This window comes from Brachyistius frenatus, unplaced genomic scaffold (assembly GCF_029030835.1).
Source record: "Brachyistius frenatus isolate BFR_SWC_R1_liver_20210118 unplaced genomic scaffold, ASM2903083v1 Contig_43, whole genome shotgun sequence".
Taxonomy (NCBI): domain Eukaryota; kingdom Metazoa; phylum Chordata; class Actinopteri; family Embiotocidae; genus Brachyistius; species Brachyistius frenatus.
Window position 1 is genome coordinate 1,554,837 of NW_027210642.1, and position 18,965 is coordinate 1,573,801.

Genomic DNA, 18,965 nt, shown 5'->3' on the forward strand with positions numbered 1-18,965 from the left:
GCACAGCAGATGCCTCATTACATCCAGACTCTGATGACACAAATATATAACTATAGAGACACCCAGAGAGTCCTTGCTTTTTGAAGAGAGCATCATAGAATCAGACAGTTGAAGGGATGCCTAATCTGTCTGATAGACATAAATGACTTAATTGCATCCCCTCCCAGAGATTGTCTTCCGTTAGGAATGCTTGTCATTGTTCAAGTTCGGCCATAGATTCAGGTAGAGTGTCTAGTCATGTTTACACGAGCCAGAAGGGGAGACAATAGTACTGGAACGTCTTCACCTGACAGCTGATATTTCCTGTTGCCAGGGAGGGAATGTAGAAATACATGTTTGTGGTCTATGATTGTGATCCAGGTACTAGGACAGCTTTCAAAAGCTGTGTAATGAACAATTCAAGGTTTTTTTTTGTACATAGCACCAAATCATAATGTACTGTATGTTATCTCATACATATGTCTGAGACCAATTGGGTGGGTGAGAGGAGAGCAGAAAAATAATAGATAAAGAACAGGAGGTTTGTGGGGCCGGTCAGCATGCAGAACTATGACTGTGATGTGACAGTGCGGATGCACAGTGGAACAAGAGTTCAAAGTCGCATAGCATAATTACTCGGTAACGGGAAAAAGGGGCAATATGCACAGTATGTCTTGTATTTCCTCATTTACCATTACTGTGTTCATGAGGTTGGAGAAACATTTCTGTAGTCTACACAAGTAGGGAGGTTGATAACTGCTATACTCAATGTGAGTGTAAAGCTGAGGGTCTGTGAGTGGAGACAAAAAAAAGCTAAAAAAAAAAAGTCTGCCTCCAGTAGGCTTTAATTCGAATACAGTCAACTTCATTAAGTAATTATGGTGAAATGAACTAAATTCACATTCTGGTGATAAATAATTCCATTAATTATCAGATAATAGGCCTCAAAGAGAGGTTTGCTGGTGGGCAGGCGCACTTTTCTTCCCAACTTGTCTAAATAGGGTCGCTTCTGGCTTCAAAAACCCAAGATAGCCACGGCCAAAATGACAGCCTCAAGGTTTCAGGACGGTAATCCACAAACCAGTGGATTACCTCAGGGTGGGTTATCACTTGGCTGAGAAAGACAAAAAACCTTGCCCCCCATATCTACTGTTGCATGTTGGTCATGCTTGCTCAGTCAGAAGTGTGAGGGAGAGGGTTCACATATGGCACATTGTAAAACGACTTCTGGAATGGTAGTGCTTTGGAATGAATACAGCTGGCAGGATTAGGTGTGACGTTAGAGAGTTCTCATCTGTACATGTGTAAGAAGAAACATTAATTGGTGTACAGCTGAAGTGGGTAAAATGACAATGATAATATTTGTTCTCAACTGGATGTCTTTCTCAAGAGCTTCGTCTACTTTAGCCTGTAATCATCAGCTCCAGAGCACAGCGGGCCTGACTCAGCTATCAGGCAGACTGGCATAGGTCTGGTCCTCATTTGGAGCAAATGACCTGTTTTCCCATTGTTGAAGCTGTACACAGTATTGTTTATCAAGGACATTTACGACATGGAACTCTGGAATTCACAGAAACATTCAGGAAACTTGTTTAACCATTTTAAGTGCACGCTTCTCAATCAGTCAAGTATTTTTCGCTGTTTCTATCGTAAAATGTCATAAACAGCTTATCATTTTATTGGAATTCTAAGTGTCTTGTTTGCTCATTAAAAAAGTAGCACCTTTTCTATGAACATATGCAAGATTGAGGTAGTGACGCATAAGCAGAAGGAAAATTAAACAATATCTGCTTATTGTTAAACAGCTGATATACAGGGAAGCCTGTTTACGGCAATATGTTTTTTTTTTTAGCATTTTCTGTTGCACCAAGACAGCTAGTTCAGATATCACTGACTTTAAGAGGTGCACTGACAGGATTTATTTTCATGTTTTCTCGCAATCTTTTTCAGTGCAAAGCCTAAATTTCCCCTTGTGGGATTAATACAGTCTGTGTCTATCTATCTAAATACAGTATGCGTACAGAAAGTCCGTGAGTGGCTCCTCTCTCACCAATCATGGAGCATATTCATTAATTTGTATATTTACTTTGGGGCAACCAAAAGGGAGGTTGGTTAGGAAGGGAGGTTAATTTGCCTCTTAGAACAACATTGCTTTTTTAATGAAGCGTGTATCCACCAGTCTTCTTCGTGCTACTGTTTATTTAATTCATTCAATGTGATGTATACAGCAGCAGAAGTCTGTAAATTTATTTCTAATTTGCAAAGACAGACTTCAGTGTAAAGGGAACCATACATTTCCATTATCATTAAGACTTTTCCCGGTAATTATACTGGAAAATGAATTGTATTATGCCAAGTCCTCTTCAAATAAATGCCATTCTGCCCACCCAGCAGTGACGACAGTGAAATCATTGAAACTACAGTTACTGATTAAGTAAACGTGGCCCTTTGCACAGTGAGGCAGCATTGCAGATTTACATTATTTTCCATTCAAATATCTGTGAGTGGGGATGTTGAATGTATTTGATTGTGGCATAATATAGATGTTAGATGTTGTGATCACTTGTTATATTCTTTGCTAGTTGGCTCGAGGCACCTCTCAGACTTCCTGCCACCAACACTGGTCGGGTTACACCAAGGGGCGTATGAAGATTGTTATCATCCGGTGATCTGTCAGAGTAAATAAGACATCTTCTATACACAGGAAATGCATGCATTCCACATGAACTGAATGGTCAAAAAGTCTAGGCCAGCTGAGGATAAGTGGGTCTTTTTGTGAATGGAGAAATGAAGGAAAGTGAACAAGTATTGTTTGGTCTGCAATCTGTCTTCGTGAGAGACAATGCCTCTTTGATTGAAGCCCCAAGATTCAAGTTCAATGCCAAGGAATCAATAGGCAGTGGTACAGGGGCCCCAAGTTGTCATAGGTCAAATGGGGAGGAGGGTGCATTCTGTGTTTGAGGGGGGAAACGGGAAGTAGATGTGTTTTAAGGTCAGACAGAGACAGTTCTCTCTTTCAAAAAAAAAAAAAAATGGACAGAGAAAGAGCCAGAGGATAAAAAGCAATAGAATGTTGTAAGTTTTATCTGACCTTTGACTCCAATCATGTAATAAGCTTGTGACTATTGTAAATTAGCACAATCACGTGCAGTTCTGTAGCATAGTGAAAAGCGGTAGTAGTATTGGTGTTACCTGATATTTTATAATTTGGTAAATCTTTAGAATACATCTGACAATGTAGAGCACAATTTCTCCTAATTTTTTTTTTTTTTTGTACTAACAGAACACCAACATGGTACATACAACTGGGTAAAAGCCAACAAGATGTGAAGTTGAGGAATAAGGCGAAAAATAATTTATCCTGTAACATTTACCTTTTCTTTTATTGCAATTCCATCTGGGAGGAATTTGAAGAAAATTTATACTGCAACTATTTGTATCTGCTGGGTACCTAGTCTAATGTTGCAAGGTTCACAGCTAGCCTGGTAGTACCAGAACAAAATTCACTGTGTGATTATATGGGTCTGGGTACGATCCATAGGAAATGATTTGCAGCCTTTACATCCTATTGAATGTAGACCAGTATGGTGCAAGAAAACGGTTGGAGCAGTGTGCATCAAAACAAGCCAAAACGTTACCACTACAGCTGCAACATTCAGAAAAATACGACTGACTTCAAAGTTATCTCACTTAACCACCAAGACTGCTCCTTGCCTTGATAGATAGATAGATAGATAGATAGATAGATAGATAGATAGATAGATAGATAGATAGATAGATAGATAGATAGATAGATAGATAGATAGATAGATAGATAGATAGATAGATAGATAGATAGATAGATAGATAGATAGATAGATAGATAGATAGATAGATAGATAGATAGATAGATAGATAGATAGATAGATAGATAGATAGATAGATAGATAGATAGATAGATAGATCGATCGATCGATCATGGCGTCAGTGGTGGAAGAGCCCTTTGAAGTTGGGGGCGGTGTGTCCATGCAGCTCACCAGGGGGGAGGGAAGGGGGAAGGGCGAAAGCAGCGGAGATGTGTGGGAGGTATGGTGTGTGAAGGAAACCGATGAGGGCTGTGAAATAAACCTGTGGAAGAAACAGTTTAGCTCATCCGCCCTCTCCAGGTTGCCCCCCGGTTGTCTCTCTCTCCCCTTGAACCCAGTTATCTCATTCATTCCAGTCCACACCTCCCTCACGTTGGTCTGCTGGAGTTTGGCCTCCAGCTTCCTCCTGTAGGATTCCTTTCACTCCCTGAGCTTCTCCTTCAGTTCACGCTGCACACTCCTGGTCCTTCGGAGTGGCTGAGCCAACATTAATGTGAGCAGGGTTTCCAGACTATAATCACAGTGAAAACTGAAGCTGGCATTGTTTTGCCCCCTTACTGTTTTCTGTCTTCGCCCAGCTTTTTTTTTTTTTTTGTACTAATGTGCACGCACAGCTGCACGGCCGTCTCTGCACTGATTAGATTGTGCAGCATGTTATTTCTGATACTGTGCTGACTTTGTCCGGCCAGGTGTCTTCTGTCAGTCTCACTCAGTGTTACAATATTTGTTGAATCTGCAACACACAATGATAACTTTGTGTCACTTTAAAAAAAAGTATTCACTGTACAACATTTGACAAACTTGCAAAATAAGTTTCCTGATAAGCGGTAAGCACTATAAAAAAAATAAGCCTACATCTTTTGAAATTATGAATGACACTTGAGTTTGTAGGGACTGGTTGTGTGCCTTGGTTATGCGTAAATCTGCTACATACATTAAAGGCTGTGTGAGACATTATGAATCACTCATGGCTGTCTGGAGGTTGTGTCATCTGAGTGTTAGCTGAGAAAGGAGGCTTCTGTCTATGTCTGAGATTGTTGGCCTTCTGCCCACTGAACTACTGTCTAGAGGATGAGTATAAAACCTGAATATTTGATAACCACATGTCTGTGATCATGTGTTTAATCCTCAAAAGCCCGAATATTTTCCGCTGCTCACTGCAAAACATTGTCCTTTTGTTTACCTAATTGTTATATACTGTATATACAATATGTTTGTAGTCATTATTATTATTGAGAATAAAAAGAAACTGTATCTACACATTACTATTCATACATAAAATTTAGCTCAAAGTGCTTTATTGGAGAAAGTTAAAACATAAAGATAATACAGTAACTGAAACAAAACAAAAAATATCTTCGGTATCTAAGGTTATAAATGTAAAACGAAGTATCAAATAAAAACAGTAATGTTAAAAAAATACTAGACCTAAGGTGACACTTTTAGAACATACTCAGATAAAAAGTCAGAAATGTAGGAGGGCACTGAACCATTAAGAGCCTTAAAAACAAGTCAAAGAATGTTCAAATCAACCCTCAGCGACACACGCATCCAGTGCAATCATGCTAACACTGGAGTAACGTGATCTCTTAACGATAAAGCAACGGCAAAAGACGGCCAAAATAGTTTGATTAAAATTTTCTCTCAGATCAATGTTCAGAGCTACAACACGTACTATCAAACAAGGCGGTTGACAAACATTAATTGAAAAACTGATGCAACCTGACTATGGGCGGTACTTTCCTTTACAAACATAGTTGACAGGTCATGGATCTGATTTCACACACTGACTTTGCAGAAGGTATGTGGAAGGGTGTGCACATTCAGAACACAGGTTTAATTATAGTGTCTGCGTTATAGTATCACCATTCAGCCAGTTGGGTCAAATGCAAAGACTGGCCTATGGGAAAATTAGCTTCCTTTTTTTTCTCGACGTGATGTGTGATGTGTGACAGGAAGGATTTGCGGCAGGAAACTGTCAGTGGATTAAATGTGTGCTGAGTAAAAACACAGAGTCAATTTTATTTTTCCCCTAAACATGGCTCCGAATGAGACTGTTGCCGCAAAGGAAGCCACAGTATATCCTCAGCACACCCACCTTGTAACTAAACGCTGGGTCAGGCTTGCCATCTGTGCTAACAGCTTAATCAGAGGCTGTTGATGTTATAGTGCAAATACACAATGCTGCATACATAACTGACTGAATAATGAGAGTCTCTGCATAACCAACCTATCGGTTGAGAGTTGCTAATATTTAGCTTAGCAGTGTCCGTGTTTATTTTCCTGAAATACATATGTTTGTCACCTACACATGTTTGATTTGGCTGGGCTTACAGCTGTTAGAGACTCTGTGGCAAGTCCTCCGCTTTTCTATTGTCTGATCAACAGACACTCAGGTAACAAGTGTAACCTTCAAACCACACTTGGATAAACTTTGTGGGAATTGTGGATGAATGCCTCATTGCACTGTCGCCCGAAAGAGGAAATGTAAAACATATGAAACATGAAAAGGCTGCAATTATTGTCTAAGAGCTGTGGTGAGGCTGAGGAAGGTATACTTTGTGTTGGTGGTGAAGGATATTTAATTTACTGTGGAATCTACAGTACATTGAACTCTGGGAATGTTAGAGGGGTTCACTGGCCCAGTGCTTTGCAGCTATACGCTATATGTATAAATAACATTTCACCTTTTTAGTTGTTTTTTTTTGTCACGTAGACAGATAGCTCATATCTGTGATGTAGTTAATGACAATTTATCCCTCTAGATAAACCAAACTTCTTACTATGGAAAGTAAATTTTTTCTGGACCTTAATTATTTGTCTCTTGTATCAATCATTACATTTACAGGAACGACTTTCCCACATGAATAATACATTTATGTACATCACATGGTAAATTATTTTCTTGAAGTTGCTTACCTAACACAGTAGATTTATGGCTTAGTGCTTGTGCTGACATGTTAATTATACTAAAAGGAAAACGCAACTTATGTTGGCACCAAATGTGGAGAAAGCCTGACTGATGCTCAGCAGGAGAGTCAATTCATAGACTTCCAAGTCAACATCTATTCCTACCAAGAGACATGGGGCATGACAGCAGTAAAATGGATTCATCTGTGAAATGTTTAACTTTCAAAATGGCACAATGTTTCCTTCTTTGTGAAGTTTTATAATGTATTATGAATAACGTCAAGTGCTTCATCTGTCGTACCAGTGTATATTTTGTGTCTGGTAGACATCACAGCAGATTGCAATGCAATTACTGAACAAAGTCGGAGATCTATGAATGACAATAACGTTATTTAACCAGCAGAAGTGTCTCACTCAAATGAAAATCTCCATTACGTTAAGTGTCCTGGCTGGCAAAAAGACAGAACATGAACAATAGAACAGAAGAAACATGAAGAGAATAATCGAAAGTCAAACATGTATAATGAGACAGAAAAACTGATAAAACGACAAGACTGTTTGAAGGAATATAGAATTAGATGTTCGATGTTTATGATAAATCAGTAAATACATATCTATTATAAACAAATAAGTGCATATAATAGGTTATAACATCATAAAATAAATAACAGTGATGATCCCAATCAATATAATTTTGATCAAATACAATAACTACATTGACAAGTCTCAATATCAGAGGTTGATCAAGCTGTGACTGTTTTTTTCTCTCCTCTCCTTATTTTCTTTCCCTGAAGGATGTTCTATATGAGCAGCGAACCTGCTTGTGCTTCCATACTGTTTCTTTCTCTGACTCACCCACACCAGGAATGCAAGAGACATTTCATCAGAGGCAGTGGGGACTAAAAACTGTCTGAAGTCGTGTGAAGAAACTTTTTTTTTTTTTTTTTTTTTTTTTTAAATCAGCATGAACTAGAGCACGTATGATAAAACCAAACGTGTCATCCAGGAAAATTGTTTGTATCTACAAATATGTACTTTGTATGTAGAATGCAAAGTGCAATTATAAAGAACAAAATATAAAGAACATGTATGTGCTAATTTAAAAATATATATACACATGTCCTACTTTACTAGTTGATGACAATCCCCCATGTTATATTTGCAACAATGTTATTTTCCACAATGGTATTAGTCTGCCTTTTGTAGTCCTGTAAAATGAAGTAAAGATAGACCAAACCAAGTGTGGTGTATCATTAACCACATTTTGCTTTTTCTCTAATCTATCCAAGCTTTTATTGGTCTAGCCAGAGTTATAACAGCGACTACATGAGTACAATATCATCAGAGCAACATTCCTCTCTGTTGATCAACAGGGACACCACCTACTGCAACTAACTATGACAGCATAGTATTACAAGAGCAGCCAGTAAAGTAGAACCCGTAGATGGAGAGTATTTAGGAACTGACGGGTTACTTGAGTGCGTAGTTCAGCTCACAGCTAGACTGCAGCACAGATCCTCATTTTCAGGTCACTTGGGTGGCATTCCTTTGTGAAAGGAATGTACCTCATAAAAAAACATTACTGATTGCCTATCTTTTTCACGGGATGCTGCACTTTACTGTAGCACAATTCTTATAAAATAATTTTGGTAAAATAGTGGCGGTCCTTTGATGCTAGCAGTTCATTTGATGGCTTTTCTGCTCATGATTAGACTTGCACGTACCTGTTTAAAGGCCATATTGTTATTCTACTCCACAGATTTAGATGTTGTTTTGTATTATTTAGGTGAATAACTGAAAATCACTATACACTGTTTTATTTTCAGGAGATTTATGGATGATTTCTGATGATAATTTCTTCAAATAAACAATTCATCTTGTAAATGTTCATAGGTAAATTCAGGGGAATTTGTGATCCAGCCCAAAATCATCCTTGTTTAGCAGCAAATATAGGACACATCAGTTCAGTTCATAGTCTTTCAATGACAAAAATAGTATGCACCATAAAGTAATGGCCTTATAACGGCAAAATTATCTCATGTTCTCTGTTTTCAATTCGGAAAACCACAAATACTCAAAGTTTGAATAGTATTATAATTATGGGTTTGTTTAATCCCTGCTCAGGATCTGTGCAGGTGATATGGTCTGATTATCCTGACAGACAGGTTAGGTCTATATACCAATAAGATCTGAGAGGCCCCTAGGATGAGAGAAGAGCAGATCAGCCCTGCCCAAAAGATGAAACCATAATCCAGAGATCAAAGAGGCACATTCCTGGATAGCCAGACCTGTCTACAGACACCCTCTCTGACCTGCATCCACCTGCCTGACAAAGGAGTTCATCCACCTGCTTGTCCTCAATATGTCTAGCAATAAATTCCATTCAAGCCCACATGAAACACAGCGGCAAAAAAAAGTTAAGACTTATTCCATTCACAACAGCTACATGAAAATATGGAGTTGACTTAATTAGGATAAACAGCTGGTGGCTCTTAATTCTGCAGTCAGGTGCCATTAAGCCACTGCAGAAGAAAAGGGTGCAACAAGAGAAGTAAGAGAACCAATCAAACCACAAACAGTGGAAACAAGGTAATAAATATGATTGAAATATTAAATAAATTAAATACATTTTCAAACTGTGAATTTGGTTTCAAGTAAAATCCCACAATATTTGATAAAGGTGTCCCTCATGGATCAATATTAGGCCAACTGCTCTTTGCTCTAAATAATATATCTTCTAAATCAGCACAGTTATGGCATTTTGTTTTACCATGTTGATGCTGATGTACTTTTACCTTGTTAGAAAACATCAACAAGAAACATGATACAATTCACAATACAACCCTTAAACCCACACAATACCATTTGATTCATTTGTGCAGACAGCTATTACACTCACCACTGTGACAAAAAGGCTGGATAGTAATAATTTATCTAGAAGGTATCAGCTATGATATGACCAGTGTACAACGTACACTTTATAGACTTTTGGCTAAGTTAGCCAAACAGCACCTGCTTTGTTTTGCTGTTGACATGTTCAAAGTGTAATTATAAGGGTCTGTCAGTGTTATGGAAAGGATTCCTACAATGTTAGACCTTTTTGTTTAATGAGAAAACAGCTGTAATATCGCTCTGCTCGAAGTCACCAGACCCCATTAATAAATACAGTAATTTTAAGATGTAGAAAACTGGAGTTGAGTATGGTGGCTTTGAACAGAGCGATATGAGACAATGGGTATGTAGCCTAACATCCATAACAGAAACATTGCTATCTATCAGTGATCCTTTAGGTTTGTAGGTTTCCCAAGTGAAAAGAAAAAAGAATGCAAAGCTGATCCTTACATTTTTATGACATTGTGGACAACACTGTACTATGAAATGTTTTTAAATTTTGGACCACATGCTATGCCAAGAATATTTTATGACATTTTGAACAACATTGTATGGTATGATGTATTTATGACATTTTTATGACAATTTGGACAATATACTACAGTATGATATTGTTTTGATATTTTGGCAACATACTATATGAGGTTTTTATGACTTTTTTGATGACATACTATAGTATGACTATTTTATGACTTTTTGGATGACATACTATAGAATGACATTTGTATGAAATTCTCATGATATTTTGGACAACATACTATGCTATGACATTTTTATGACTTTTTGGACGACATACATTTTTTTTTACAGTATGGCAATAATTTTGACATAATTACAGTCATGTAATGTCATTTGGCTGCTTGACATTGCTAAAAGACTGCATCCAGAATTTAAACTGCACAGTTATAAAGACAGGTGCAAGGATAGATGGACTGCCATTAGTGTCTGTTAGTCCATATTCCATATTTAGTTAAACTATAAACAGTAAATTAGCATATTCGTCTCCTGAGCTGAAACTCAAAGTCAACCACTGTAATATATTTGCTCAGCTATAAATTAAACAAGGACGTTATCTATGTTTGCGCTGGTTCTTTTCACACCTGTTTCTTTGTTTCAAAGAAACCACAGAAAGTCTATATTTTAGTATAAAGTATTCAAATTTAAGGATGACCCAGTTCATCATGCATGTAAATGCTAACATAGATAAACACATATTCAGTCAATGTTTTCACCTTTAAAAATAAAATAATTAATCCAGAATGAGAGAGAGAATGGTTAAAAACATGAATAAATGATTACATGTAAAGGTTTAAACATTAACTGTCTTCTTTTAGACTTGTCCATGCAGTAGAGAAAGAAAAAAAAAAGAGGTGGGAGTGGAGAGGGGTGGGGTGGGGGGGGGGGGGGGGTGACATGGCACATCAAGCCATCACATATTTACATAGATAAACATGGGTGACAAACAAATCCTGCACCTATTTCTACATTGTCTCACAGTTTGTCTGAAACATTCAGGAAAAGTAATTAGCTTTGATGCCTGTACTGCTTTCTAGTTTAAGTTAATATTGACATGGAGTTGGCTTCCGCATCAGCTCTCAACACTGATCTTCACTCCTTCAGGTCATTAATCATTCTTGTTCTACATGATAAGTAGGCCCAGGAGAGCAGGAAGCAGACTCCAAGGGGAAAGTCAACACTAAAAACATTTTGGGGAGCAGCAACCTGAAACCCACCTGACACCAAAGTGGAGTGCACCTCCTCATTTATCCTTCTGACCCAGCAGCCGTCACCGGGATGATAAAAGCCTCAAGCCTGTAATGCTTCGCTCTGATCTGTAAGCCAGTCTTGGATACTGTCGTGGAATTATGTTTTTTTTCTGTAATTCTTCCTCCTTTTCAACTCACCAAAAACTCATCACTAACATGGCTGTGCTATTTTTGAACATTTCTCTCTTTCCTAATGTTGTGTAAAGCACAATTCTGCCAGAGCACTTTGTGTTGATGACAGATGAGCTTCTTATTGCCTAAGATTTGACTGGCAGTAAATTTGTTTACAGGGAGTTATCTATTGTCTCTTCCACAGTAGCCTTTAAGCATCCCTGGATGCTCAAATTCCCCCTTCGTCAAATTCCAACATGATACTAGATTACCAGACAGGGGATAACTTGCGTGATGTACCTTAGATATTTTAACCCAAACCTACGCACACAGTTTTGGTGCTTAAACCTGACCTAACTGCAATTGCATCACAACGTTAACCACATTACCATGACAACAAAGGTCTGCTATGCCTGTCGCTAGTACTCTCTCACATACGTCATTGATAACAACCTGTTGAGTCGATTAGCAGGTGGCGGAGGGCCCTATTAACCATATCCATGGTCCCTGGTGAGAACTGATATCTGTCATTCAGTGGGCTGAAAACATACAAAGCTGTTGTCTTAAAAGTCTTTTTTTTTGTGCTAAATTAGTGTTAAATCAATTTTGAAAATAAAAACTTGATTTTATACAGTTTTACTGCAGCAATGTTTTTTTTTTTCTTCATCCCTTTGGCAATTCAATTTCTAAATTGTAGTTGTATGGCCATATTTATGTTGTGTTTGTATGCTGGTTGTGAGGTTCTCTGAATGAATGTTTTTTCTCAGGTCTCTCTTAGGAAAGAAATATTTTTCTCAAAATGTCTTTCTGCTTTACAAAAATGTGTTTAATTCAAACACACAACATTAAGGGGCACACTCTTTAATATCTAGAACACTATCATTTCAGAATCTCACACATTTACTCTTCAACAGGTCTGACTTTAATTACACTCCACAACCAGGCCATACCCAAGCAAATCAGCATACATACAGTTTAAACTATTGCACACACATGCACAGTCCTGAACATGCAGAAACCACGTAGCTTGGAGTTCCATGTAGGTAAGTATATGACAAGTTCTACACATACGTACACTTCCAGAGTGATGCAAGACTTTTGACTAAATATAGACTAAATATTATTATTTAGGTGTTTTAGGAGCCACTACATGGCACTAACATACAGTTATACAGCAACTTCCATCTTAGTCCAAGACAAAGGCTTTAAGGGATCAGGGATTCACTGATGTTACTCATCTGGCATGACTTGAATTTCAACTTTTACACAAAGAACTTTTTGGGGGGGCTCATCTTAAACACGTGTGCTCAGAGCTCTTGTGGCATAGTGATGTTTACAATTGAACTGCTTTGCTCTGATGCTTACGATATTTAAACATGTACCCTTGTCATTTGTTCCCAATGCCAACAGATTATGAAGATAGCAGTTAGGTGGCAGTTTGCATCTGGTTTTAGCAGTTGTGTATTAATGTTCACCTGTGTCACTAGCATGCAAATGCTGCTTTGACAGAAGAGGGGGATTCACCTTGGTTCAGCTGCAGGACCTCAAACTGAACAAACACAAAATCTCTCATAGCCTTAGAAATAGCTGCGTTGAATGGTAAACCATAATCTCCTAAATTAACTTCACTTCCATTGAACAGATAGGCTACAGTAAATTGCTTATTCCAATTACATTTAGACTGTTAAAATCACTAGCTATTATAAATGTCTCACTAACCCTTGGCAACTGCGCAGTCATTTGCACTTCCAAAAAAGTATAATAAATAACACTAAGAGCTCAGTGTTTATCATGTGGCATCAGTCCTTAAATAAATTGATTTCTCTCATCAGCCTGCTTTTCCTGTTCATCAAATCTGGAGTTTAGCTTGTTTATTTAAAGCTGGTGTGAAAACACACACAGCCTGGCAAATCCCTCTGAGCTACGGGAGCGAGATGCAGTATGCCTCACCCCATGAAAGGTCTTTTGAGTCACAACCACGTTGTATTTGATCCTGTCCCTTTTTCATTCCTTCTCCAATATTTAGAAGGACTGGCAAAGCTGTTTACTGTATGCTGCGTGTTTGACTTGCGCTTTAGTGCAAAGGGCACTGCAGCAGCCACAAGAGGAAAACCAGTCTAACGTCTCGAGTCCAATATAAATTAATAAAGTCACCAGGAGGGCATGAGGGTAGCCCAGGGCCCAATGGACGTCAGCTGACTGGGATACTTGCACAAAGCTGTGTTTTAGATGCCTCATCCTCACTCCTTAAATCAAGTGCAAAGAACACAGTGACCCTGTTTCCTAAGGGATACCTGTTGCTTTCCAATAATTACAAATGTGAGAAGATTTTTCATAGAGGACCTACTTTTGAGATAGCAAAACACTCTCACAGCCTCCTTATGTGTAGGTCCCTATCTGCCAGCCTTGTCTGAGGTTGTAAACCTCTCAAAGAGAGAAGGTTTGCTGGAGGGAACAGCAGGCTTGATGTTTTAAGTCTGCAAAGCTTGTAGCAGGAGGAACTTGAAAATTCTCTATGACTGATTGGTGCTTTGGGTTTTCAACTGATTGCTTCAAACAGTCGGAGGAGTGTCTATGATCACCAAGAAAATACAGTGTTGTGAGCTTTTTCCTTTGCAAAGATATTTTATAATTTGACTCACACTTTAAAACACCTTTTTGTCCTCTGTCTGTTTAAACCTAGTTGAAGTATGCGCTTCTTTTGTGCAGAATTTGATAGGTAAATAGCTTTCAGTAGCTAACAGGCAAGAGAAATGAGGCTTCAGCCACTGGGCTTTAAAATTTAATAAGTGTTGTGGCCCCACCTGTCTACTGGCATCTGTCACCAAGTGGTTAGCTACTGTATAACTTGCCCACTATATACACAAAATGTAAATCCGCAGAGACCTGCAAAGTACACATTGTCATGCAGTACAAACAGTTCCTTTCCTACAGCACCTCACCTACTGCATTAATCTATTTTAAATTTACACCAGTTATTTAAGATGTTATGTAATAGTTTCTGGAGATCTGTGTCTTTCTTTGTCTTTGATATTGAGACTGATTACTATATATGCTTTTTGTTAATACTTATTTTGTTTGTCAGGATGAATCAAAATGAAGCTGATCAGTTTTCACTAGATTTTGTTGTCTAATTAATTCATGTTTGTGCTGTACTTACTGCAAGAGTTCTCTTTTAACTACAAAATTAATTTGTATTTAAAATATATTAACTTATAAAAGTAATTTTAAAAACATTATTGTTTCATACAATATTTATATTTCTGTCTGGTTAATTGGATTATTAGTACTTTCTGTTGTATTTTGTTTATAGCAGTTATGTTTTAAAAGTTTTATTTTGAAATATGATGAAATGAGAAACACCCAACATGCTTAATTCATCTACTTCAACTAAATTACACATCAATGTATCTTGTAATCTTTTCAGACAGAAAGTTGACAAATTACTGATTGGGTCCAGCAGTGTGTGTGTGTGTTCCTTTATGCATGCTCCTTCACGAATCAGCTTACTAAAAAAATCTGAAGTGTGTGTGGTCCATTCCAATGGTGTTTACAGTCTCGGGTCGAAGTGGAGGATGTCAGTGGTGAAGAGTGGGCAGCATGGCACTTGGTGGATGCTGGCGTCACAGGCCAGAATCTGTGCCACGAGGCATAAACTTGTGCCAAACCCGTCCAATATTGTACCCTGGGAGGTGAAATCGTATTCAGATCATCCTAACCGGAAGAAAGCAAGCATAGAGAGCTGTTAACATATTTCCGTGCCTGTTGCTAGGGCAATATTTCTGTGATTCCTTGTCATCGTGTGCACGTATTAAAAGGATTCAGGAAGCTAAAGTAAGTCTCCTTCTCTTGACTATGCAGTCACTGCAAAGTGGGACACACCCTGCTTTCGGAGAAGTACATGACATGAGGAGAGAGGAGAAAAAGTGATGTCTGGCCCGTATTCTTATTTGCGTCCAGAGCCAGGGCAGCGCTGTCTTCACGCACTGCAGCATTACTGCAGGACAGACTGTTTCCTGGCAGCAGAGCCAGTGCACCCTTTCAAACAGCAGACCTGTTCAAACTATTAGATCTTCTACTGCTCGTGTTGCTTGCATTAAGAGCGTGGAAATTAGAAAGAGAGTGTATGTGTGTACTGGGGTGTGGTCATGGGGGGGAGCTGTACTCAAATACTCTCTGATAATTGCTGGAGTGTCTATAGGTCCTAAGTGTACTCAGCAGAACACAATTTGGCCTGTTTCATAAAAGAGCAAATGCAGGAAGGGTGGCCACAGGAGTAGTGTTTTTTTTTTTTTTTTTACCAGAACTAACACCTGTGTTTAAACAGTGAGGGGAAAACAACATTAAATCAAAAGGACATTTGTCTTCAGGTGAGCTTGTGTGCAAACCTCTGGAGGAACATTGTTGTCCCTGTTCATTCAAAGACAGATCAGTAAAATAAAAAATAATTTGTAATAATGAAGGGTAAATTATACATGTAAAGGAGGTTGGGTTTACAGCACAGGGAACTGTGCACTCTGTTTAACAGATATTCAAATGATTTATGGTCGTAAACTGATGTGACAGGCATCGTAAACAGAAGCATTTAGTAATGAATGGCTTCACTGCAGTGTAAAACATTTCTCTTTCAGTGATGATTAAATTCACAATGTTAGGGCTGAATTACTCTAAATTAACATCATGAATAAAGTGGCAGAAACACTACACTTCTTTAATTGTTAGCAGATTCTTTTTGCAGCTCTTGAACTGCGGTGCATTTTGTTTTAAACCCAACTGAACTACAATGTGCCAGTTTGACTTTGGTCTAGCGTTTCATAACTCACAGTCTCCAGTGGTTTTAATAAGTCAAGTCACCTAAGGAAAGACGCTTGTTTTGCCACCTCCATAAAATTGGTAGGGGATTTTGCTGTTTTTCCAAGCCTCTCAGGCCAGTTCAATACTTTGGGGAAACCTAAGCCACTATTACTACCACTTTTACACATTTGCCTCACAAGTGATGTGGGTTGAATTAAATTGCAACATTATATCTTCAACTCAAGGCTTAGCTTATATAATGGGAGCCCGTTGCTGGCATTTTCGGACTCCTCAATCGGAGTAATAAATTGGGTCTGATGGTTAATTTTAGCTGAAATCCAATCCTTGACAATAAGTTACAAGCCTTGCGGGACCTTTTAGTCAAACTGTGTCTGGCACTGCCACAGTTGAAAAGAGCCTTTTAAATAAATGTCTTTCCCAAAAGTTGCATGTTTTCAAAGCGCCTCTCACTCCAGATACTGGGGTCACACAAATAAAGTGCAGCTTACCGTGTCCAACACCTATGTTGATTTGTGTATTTTGGGTCATATGCAGTCTGAAAATCCTTCCCTGCACAACTGTTTAATTTTACATTTAATAAATTTTCATGCGTTATCATACCGCAGTTCTTGAAGTTCCCCCTGTCTGTGCGGACCCGTCCTCCTCCCGAGACAAGCGTTTAGGGTGAGTGTGATTTCTCTGTATGGTCCTCAGTCAGTGCATTAGCAGTGACGTGATCATGATTAATGTTAATCACGCTGGATTTACTGTGTGTTTATTTAATTCGCAGTTGGCAGAGTGGAGCTTGGCCCATCTATGAGAGCTCCTGCTGGCAGCGTGAGGAGGTGGACTGGGGGATGTTTGCCTTGATACTCGGCTGTAATGTTGGCTTGTCCAAAGGCCTTGTGGCTGAACAGAGGTTGTGTTGTCAGTCATGAGTGACTGCAAACATTTCCTGCTGGCTGAAAACTCTCTGGTTTCTCTAATGAAGCTGTCTCTTTTGATAAGGGGAAATGATTACATCTCACATAATTTAGCAACGTCCCTACTATATGTACAAATGTGTATTGTCTGTGCCTCTGAGTCACAATTTGCACCAGGCATGTTCAAATGTATAGTACAATGTACATCACAATTTGATAAAACAAAATCAGCCTGTTAAGCCACATGACTGCTTCATAATCCTCAGCATTGTCTCTGACTGCTTGGTACGGAGTGGCACAGAGGGCTCTAGGTGTCCCAAAGACAGTGCAACACTGCCACCATGTTGACCATGTGTACTACAGTGTCACAATATACTATTTACGCCACATTTTTTGAAAGAAGGAAAATACACATTATTGTCTGTTTAAGGACAAAAAAAATACCCCTAAAATTGAATATAATTATAACATCAAGAATTCAGGAGCGAAATATAACCTGTAAAATGGAAATCAGGCCAGTATTTGCAGAGATCTGACACAAAAACAGAGGTCTGTATGGGAGGTTGAAGTCTCTGCATCGCATGGCCTGTATTTCATTTCACTTCGGAATATGTACTCTCCAATATTTGCTCCAGCCCTGCCCTTAAAAAACATAGAATAACAGCAACGGCTCAGATAAAATCCCAGTGTGCATTGTATCTGCCTTGTTTACGCTGACGGATCCCCTTACCACTTGTGTTAAATGTAGCCCTCCGTGTTATTCTACCAAGCAAGAAAGAAAACAATTACAGCAAAATGAGGCTGAGTTGAGAAGAGGCCTGTGTGTAAAAAAACAAAGACGTGCGACTGTTTGAATCTGATAAGCCCTGTCGAGTGTTTCCTCTAATGCCTCTGAAAATAAACAGCTGGGTTGAGGAGGTGAATGGAGGCTTGGTTTGGGTCCTAACCGCTGCCGCAGCCCAGGAGCTTGTTTTAGGGGCTGGACCAGCCGGGATCAGTAAAGGGCCCCCATCAGTGGCTCAGGCGCCGAGTGAGTTAAACGGGTTAGTGTGTGGCCATCTGAACCTGCTGTGACACACACACTCTTTCACAGAAATGGTAGGCAGGCAGAACACACACATACATACATGGACATACAGCTACAACAAAAAATACAAACATGAGCTGCAAGCTGGTAACTGTGTAATTATTTTTTATCAACAAGAGGATTAAGATATCTCGCTGTGTTCTCATGTACACTATGAATGTCATATGTGTGATGGCCCTGCACATCATCAAAGGTAAAAGTTATTTTTCTGATAGATTCGCATCATTCCTAAAAGTTTCTGTATGTTATATCTGATTTAAGTTTAAGATAATGGAAAAACAGATAGGTACCTTATGAAACATAACATAGTGTGATGTGGTTACAGTCTTAACTTATTAGTTACTTATTGTTTTGCCACTCTAATATATTAACAGACTCAGAATGAACTTTTAACTGCATAACTTGCAAGCCAACATGGACAAGAAGTCCTAGAACTGGTGTAGATTAAATACTATCATACTGTAAATCTCTCTGAGCAACTCCATATGCCAATAAAAGCCAGTGTTTGCATCTTATAGCTGTATTTCTTAACTCATACAAAATATTATTTACCTATTACTTCTGCCAAAGAGGTTATATTTTCTATGCACTTTGTTTGTATATGTTTGCCCTTTTGTCAACAGGATTGCGGAAAAACTATTGGCCCAATTTTTATGAA

General features: G+C 38.6%; 1 long non-coding RNA gene across 1 annotated transcript in view; it reads left to right on the top strand.

Annotated features, from left to right (window-relative positions):
* The window catches only part of LOC138623370 (uncharacterized), a 59,207-nt gene extending 40,718 nt beyond the window's left edge, over positions 1-18,489 (top strand). Inside the window, exons 3-4 of the long non-coding RNA XR_011311077.1 lie at positions 16,924-16,981; positions 17,088-18,489. This is a non-coding gene — a long non-coding RNA (uncharacterized lncRNA). The remainder of the gene's footprint in view (positions 1-16,923; positions 16,982-17,087) is intronic.
* The last annotated feature ends 476 nt before the right edge of the window (positions 18,490-18,965 follow it).